Raw genomic sequence first — 7,496 nt, 5'->3', positions numbered from 1 at the left:
AATCTCCAGGACACGTGTCGCCACCACAACGGCTTGCACAAAGTCCCACATTGGAACTTTGTGCAAAGCTCCCACTTTCACCTCCCTATAAATAGGGAACAGTACCCAGGTAAAAACAAGAACCATTCCCCTATTTTTACTGTTACTCTGCCAGAATTACTACCCGTAACTGACTTAGGCATCGGAGAGCCTTCGGCCGGCACCACACCGGTGTCCGAAGCTTAACGGTTGCTTCTCCTCTTTTTACCTTCTACAGGTTTCACCGATCCATTTCACCAAGGGCCTCAGCCCTCTTCCTTGCTAAAGACTCATCACCCCTAATCCCTAAGTTGGACTCAATATTGGCCGGGCCATTTTGAGCATCAACAGTTTGGCGCCGTCTGTGGGAATTCGACACTTGAATCCCCTCTTTTTCTATCAGCCCAGCTGGCTCCTTCACCCCTCAGGCCCCGTCGCCTCTTCTTCACCCCACATTCTGCTATGCCGACCGAGGATAGCCGCGATACCCAGCACCATACCCCCCACGAGGGTACTTCCCGAAGGAAATCTCCGGGAGATGCCACTCTCCAGGCAGAAGTGGAGCGCCTCCGTGATAGTATCACCAAGATGTCGGAGAAGTACGAGCATCTTCATATCCGGAATGCTGAGCTAGAGCATGACTTTCGTGCTCTAAAGCGGAACCAAGAGAGGACTCGCGCCCAGGATGCCCAACAAGACCTGACCCAGAACGTTGGGCATACTCAGCCGAATCAGCCAGCACATTCCAGCCACAGCTCCCCGGCCCAATCTAGGCTCCGCAAGGGAAAAGACCACCTTCATCCGGAGCAATCCCCGTCACGACCCCTTTGCGTTCCCCCACCGAAGGACCGGCCTCATGAGCCAGTCAGGATCTACCAAGATTGCCGGGATCGCATCTCGGACCGTCAGCCAAGGCTGATCCCTATTCCTGTCAACCTCGAGGACCCAAGGGTGACACACCTAGGCCCTTCGCCAGCCCCAGTCCGCGTGCCCAATGGAGAAGGTGTCGGGGACTCAGATAATTGGGAATTCTATAATTCAGAGACCTGGCCAACACACCACGCCGAGACGCTGGAAGATTGGGAACATTCCCCAGCCCCTGTCTATCCCACCCCCGGGCCTTTGGCACTTGAAACTCTTCCTCATGCCGACCCGGCTATGAGGCTTCTCTTCGAAAAGGTCCGGCGCCTGGAAAGAGAGCAACATCGCAGCCATCAACCCCTCTGGGCGAAAACACGGCCAGGGCCCTTTACTGAGCGTATCCTCCACCACCACCAGGAGAAAGATATCCAGCCACTCCGCATTGCTTTCTACACTGGCACGGAGGATCCTCTCACCCACATTCACTCCTTCCAGTCTGCCCTTGGGTGCAAAGGCCTCACTGATGAAGGCATGTGCCTCCTCTTCCCTTCCACCCTCAGCGGCGCGGCCCTGAATTGGTTCTATAGGCTCCACCCCCGCACCATCAACTCCTTTGATAGTCTCAAGCAGACGTTCCTGGATCATTTTGTGATCCAGACTGATCGCCTATATTCTGCCGACGACTTGTATATGCTTCGGCAGGCTGAGGACGAACCCCTTCGGGAGTATACAGCTCGGTTCAGTCATGAATACTCCCACTGCCCAGACACTGACGATCGCGCTGCCTTCGGCGCTTTCAAGAGCGGCCTCCGCGAGTCCAACTTCCGCTACCTGGTCCATAGCAATAGTTGGAACACATATACAGAGCTGATGAAGCAGGCGGCGATCCACGCTAAGGCTGAATACTTCAATTCCAAGCGTGGCCCAACCAACCTGGCGCGCAACACTTTCGCCGATCCTCCATCTGCTCCAGCACCCACCCCAGCCCTACCTCAGCATTCTACCCCTGCCCCGAGTGCCCAGGACAACCAACAACACAAGCGGAAGGATAGCTACCAGCATTCCTTCGCAATAACAAGCGTGGCAGACACGGCAACCACCACCACTCTGGCGGAGGCAACCCTACTAAGATCGGTGACTGGGCCCCCCTCCCCTTCACGCCGAGGCCCAGGTTCGAGGTCTTCACGACCCTCAATACCACCTATGAGAACGTCCTGGTGCGTGAAGCCCCCATCATCCCCAAGCCACCCCCCCGAAGACCATCCAACAAGCCTATGCCAAACACGGGGGTCTTCTGCCGCTTTCATCAATTCAGCGGCCATGACACCGAGTCTTGTGTTGCGTTGCGCAACATAATTGAAGGGCTCATCCGGGAGGGGAAGCTGGACAACTACGTGCGCAACATACCAGCCCGCCCAACCCTCACCAGCGACAAATCAACATGATCTCCACCATCAGCGGAGGCCCTACCCTGGCTGGCACCTCCAACAACTCCATCAAACATTATGTCCGCTCGACCTACGCGCACCAGGTCTTCAGCACCGAGCAGAGACGCTTGCCGAAGACCCACAGGTCTGGCTGGGCCCCCATTACCTTCTGCGAGGAGGAGGAGCGTGGTGTTATCCTCCCCCATGACGACCCACTTATTATCCGGGCAGATATTTCCAACTTCGACGTTGGGCGTATCCTGGTGGACACTGGCAGCTCGGTAAGTGTGATGTTTGCCGAGGCCTTCAATGAGCTCTAGGTCCCGCCTCACCTACTCGACCGAAGCATCACACCCCTAGTGAGCTTCTCGGGCGATGTGGTCCAACCCATCGGCAGCATTCATCTCCCTATATCAATTGGGGTCGCACCCCAGCGGACGACGATCACTACCCCCTTCCTTATCGTCGATTGCCCCACAGCCTACAACGTCATCCTTGGCCGCCCAGCCTTGGCCCAAATGAAGGCTTTTATTTCAACACATATGCTGCTGTTGAAGTTTCCCACTCCTCATGGCCCAGGCACGGTGCGCGGTGACCAACTCGGGGCCCGAAGCTGCTATGCTTCAGCAGTCAAATCCACCAATTGCCAACATAGGAGTGAAGCCCTTGCGGTGACCCAGGCTCCCGTCCCTCCCCAAGCCGGCACAGAACCACCCGAAGACCCAAGGGAGGAGTCCATCACACCACAGGCCGAACCTATGGAGGACCTAGAACTGATCACCCTTCATGACGACATCCCGGATCGGCAGGTCCAGATTGGCACCTCCATCTCACCAGAGCTTCGCTCAGACCTGGTCGCCTTCCTCCGCCTCAACTCCGAAGTCTTTGCATGGTCCTACAATGACATGCTTGGCATCTCACCAGACATCATATCCCATAGGCTTATCGTCAATCCTGCTGTCCGACCAGTTCGACAGAAGCGTCGAGCTTATGACCCCGAGCGCTATGAGGCCATGAAGGCGGAGGTGGATCGATTGAGTAGTATCCGATTCATCAGGGAGGTTGACTATCCCACATAGCTGGCCAATGTCGTAATGGTTCGTAAACCAAGGAAGGGCTGGCGCATGTGTGTTGAGTACACCAACCTCAACCGGGCCTGCCTGAAGGATAGCTTCCCCCTACCCCGCATTGACCAGTTAGTCGACGCCACAGCATGCCACGCCCTCCTTAGCTTCATGGATGCTTATTCAGGCTACAACCAGATCTTCATGCACCCCGAAGACCAGGCCCACACCTCTTTCATTACGGACCGAGGCCTTTACTGCTATAAGGTGATGCCCTTTGGCCTCAAGAACGCCGGGGCAACGTACCAGCGACTGGTGAACCACCTTTTTGCCCCATTGATTGGCAATACCATGGAGGTTTATGTCGACGACATGCTAGTCAAGAGTCGCACGGCTGACCAGCACATCCCCAACCTCTCTGCCATGTTCACCATCCTGAAGCAGTACAAGATGAGGCTTAACCCCACCAAATGTGCATTCGGGGTGGCTTCCGGAAAATTCCTTGGCTTCATGATCAGCCAGAGGGGTATTGAGGCCAACCCAGAAAAGATCCAGGCCATCTTAGATATGACAATACCTAAGACGGTCAAGGATATCAAAAGCCTTACAGGGCGTGTTGCTGCCCTGACCAGATTTATCTCCAAGGCCACTGACCGCTGCGCCCCATTCTTCAAGGCCCTTAAGGGCACTAAGCGAAACATCACCTGGACTGCTGAGTGTGAGACAGCTTTCAGCGAGCTCAAGGAGTACATGGGCCGAGCCCCTTTATTGTCAACACCTGAGCACGGCGACATCCTCGTGGTTTATCTCTCCGTCTCAGCTTCGGCTGTTAGCTCAGTGCTCATCCGATCGAAGGACAACGCGGAGCACCCAGTGCATTATGTCAGTAAGGCATTGCAAGATGCAGAAGTTCGATACCCAGACATCGAAAAATTGGCATTCTCCCTGGTCATCTCAGCTAGACGCCTCCGACCATATTTCCAAGCTCACACCATCCATGTCTTAACCAACCAACTGCTCAGACAGGTGTTGCAGAAGCCCGAAACCTCTGGGAGACTGGTTAAATGGGCTATTGAACTTGGCGAGTTTGATATTCATTACAAACCCCGCCCGACTATGAAGGGGCAGGCCGTTGCTGACTTCTTATCTGAATTCACGGAGCCCCAAGCTTCTGCAGCTACCCAGCTCATAACCGAACCCAATCCATCTCCGAGCCAGGACCAAACTGTAAGAACCCAAAACAAAATATCTAAAAAGAAAGAAAATATCTAAAAAGTAAAGAAAATATCTTTTAGCGAAATGACCAAATTGCCCTCGCATTATTTTGAAAGGGGAAAATTTGACTTTTTGATCGAGAAAGAATTTGGGAATTCCGCCTACGCCATTGCGTAGAGCGCGGCGAAAGGAGTTCGTAGACACGAAGTAGACCCGAATCGGAGCCGTAACGAAGAAGTTATGGTCTAAAAACCACGAGGGGCAAAATGGTAATTTGGCCAAAAAGTCAGATTTTTATACCCTCTCTCTCTCTCCCCCGTCAGCTCACTCTCTCTCCTCCCGATTACACAGCCGCCTCGACCTTCCCTCCTTCCAGTCGCCCCCGCCGCCACCACCGTACGAACCGATCTCCGGCACCGGTGCCAATCGAAAGCCAAGTCACCCGCCGTCCTTCCCCGACCAGCACCAGCCGCGGGGGCGCCGGAGCCTGGCCGGAATCGGCCATTGTTGCCGTCGGTCGTGTTCGAACTTTCAGTTCGAATATCTCCCTCATTTCTTCACCAAATCTTTCGAGTGAGGTATGGATCTTCACCTATTTTTCATGCTCTAACTGATGGTAGGCTGGGCTTTGATCGATTTTATCTCTAGATCACTCGATTTTCGACTTGTAGTTTGGCCGAAACTTTGGGCCTTCGAAACTACTGTTTCCGGCCACTTTTTCGGGGTAGTCCAAGAACAAAAGTGACTCCAAATGGGGTATTTTACCTAGGGTAGGAGTTTGGAGTCTCGGTTCCACGATTTTTCGGCACACCCGAATCGCTTTGGACACCCGACCTACCCCGCGCGTGTGGCAGCGCGTGGTCCAGGGTGGTGGCATGGCTCTGGCCAGTTTTGAGGTCCTCGTGTCGTCACGAGCGCGTGGGATTTCGCGGATCTCAATTCGGAGTCCGTTTGAGCCCCGAACGGATTTTCCATATCGCGCGATCCGTGGGTGCAATGTCGTTAAATAGTCGGATCGCGCTGAATTTTGGATATGTTGGTCTACGTGACTTCAGGATCGTGTAGGATTCGACGGATTGCGAATCGGAGTCCCGGATACTCCGGAATCGCGAACCCTGGGGCTAGGGTTAGAGTTTTAAGCGATAATGCGATTTTGGCAAATCCGACCGTCCGTTTCGGGCCAAATTCGCAGAACATGGTTCCCGTCCTATGAGAAATCTTCAGGGAAGTCCAGATTGGCCATCGGAGATCGTGGACCCCACGGGTCCCGGGCCGGCCGATCTGACAGTTATCGCTTAGCTGAGTATCGTACCTCCCAAGAATTGGTCCAACTGTCTGGAAAAGCTAATATGGGTATAGGAGTAAATTGAGTTGAAAAGCACGTATTTTTTAGGAGCCGAGGGCAGGGTGTTTAGTTAAATTTCGTTTTATTCAGCAGTTTATTAATTTAATCTTTCGGGGTAATCAGGCACCAGGAGCTCGGCAGAAGTGTAAAGGAGACATCTGAGGGATCGAAGTAGCTTGGACCATCTGTGAGTGGACCTTCTTTCATAAATCAGATTTCATGAATGAATTGATGTGCTTTTATATGAACTGATGTGCTTTTATATAAAAATAGATTTTATAAATGATTTTATATAAATGAGTTTTATAAATGAGTTTATTTGAGTAAGTTTCTTCATTCAGTCTTTGAGTAAGTTTTAATACAATCTTGAATATGATCAGTACAGTAATAATTCTATAAGTCGGTGCTGCTTATTTACCAGTTACAGAAACAGAGTTTGAGTTTTGAATCAGTTAAGACCGCAGCACGACTTGAGTTTTACAGTTATTATTCAGATATTTCTTTTTATAAGGACTTTATTTTAAAACCACCTCGTACCCGTTTTTCTTTATGGTGATTACCCAGAGTCGGACCGATGTCTACGGACATCCAGTCTGTTTATAGTTCAGTCAGTGCACTTGACTTGCCTCACGAGTTTCGGGGACGCTCGGACCGTGAGTGCCAGGATTCGCGGCTCGGCAGACTTGGTGTCCCGAGACCTGCCAGGATTGCGGCTCGGCTGACTTTATGTCCCCGAGACCTGCCGGGATTGCGGATCAGGCTGACTACGGTCCCCTGCATCCTGCCAGAGCGACTCGAGTTGACTTGGTGTCATCGAGGAATCTGCCGGCGGGACAGGCTGATCATGGTCCCCTGATTTCGCCAGTTTGCGGCTCGGGTAAGTCTGTGTGACGCCCGAGACCTGCCAGGGAATTGACGGAAATGACAGGGGTACATACTGGTGGTATTTTCAAAGGATTCTGAGTTTTTTTATTAAATGTTGATTTTCAGCTATAATAAATCAGTTTTTCTGATTTTTCGGACATAGATCCCTTTATATTTATTCAGTTATGAAAGGTCTGAGTACAGAGTTTTTATACGCATTTGATTTCAGTACTTTTATGAAAGCTTTGAATTCAGTGGGTTTTGTATGAAACTTTCGAGCTTGAATATGACTGATATAGAATGCCTTGAATTGACTATGCGTGATGTAGAAAGTAAGTATTCAGTTTTATTTACTTAAATTTCTTTTTTTACAATGGGGGATATTATGTTTATGAGAATTATTTTTGAAGAACATTATTTTTGGTCCACTCACATTTTCAACTTGTTTTTCGCCCCCAGGCCGTAGAAGTACGCGGGATCCAACACCGGGCCAATTATAGTTTCCGCGCCAAGGTAAAGTTTTGCAGAAAATCCTTGCAACCTTGAAAACCCTAGAAAATGCTCTGATATCATGTTGAACATAAGGAACTGAGGTTGGAATCTATTTGTTGACTTAGTCTGGCTGTTGGTAGGGTTTCTGAGATTGTTTGACAGGTGAAAATTTTGGGATAAGTCAAAAATACAGGGGAGACTCTGCCGAAT

The sequence above is a fragment of the Prunus dulcis genome, unplaced genomic scaffold (assembly GCF_902201215.1).
Source record: "Prunus dulcis unplaced genomic scaffold, ALMONDv2, whole genome shotgun sequence".
Classification (NCBI taxonomy): Eukaryota; Viridiplantae; Streptophyta; class Magnoliopsida; order Rosales; family Rosaceae; genus Prunus; species Prunus dulcis.
The sequence above is the reverse complement of the archived record's forward strand: the minus strand, read 5'-3'. Positions refer to the sequence as shown.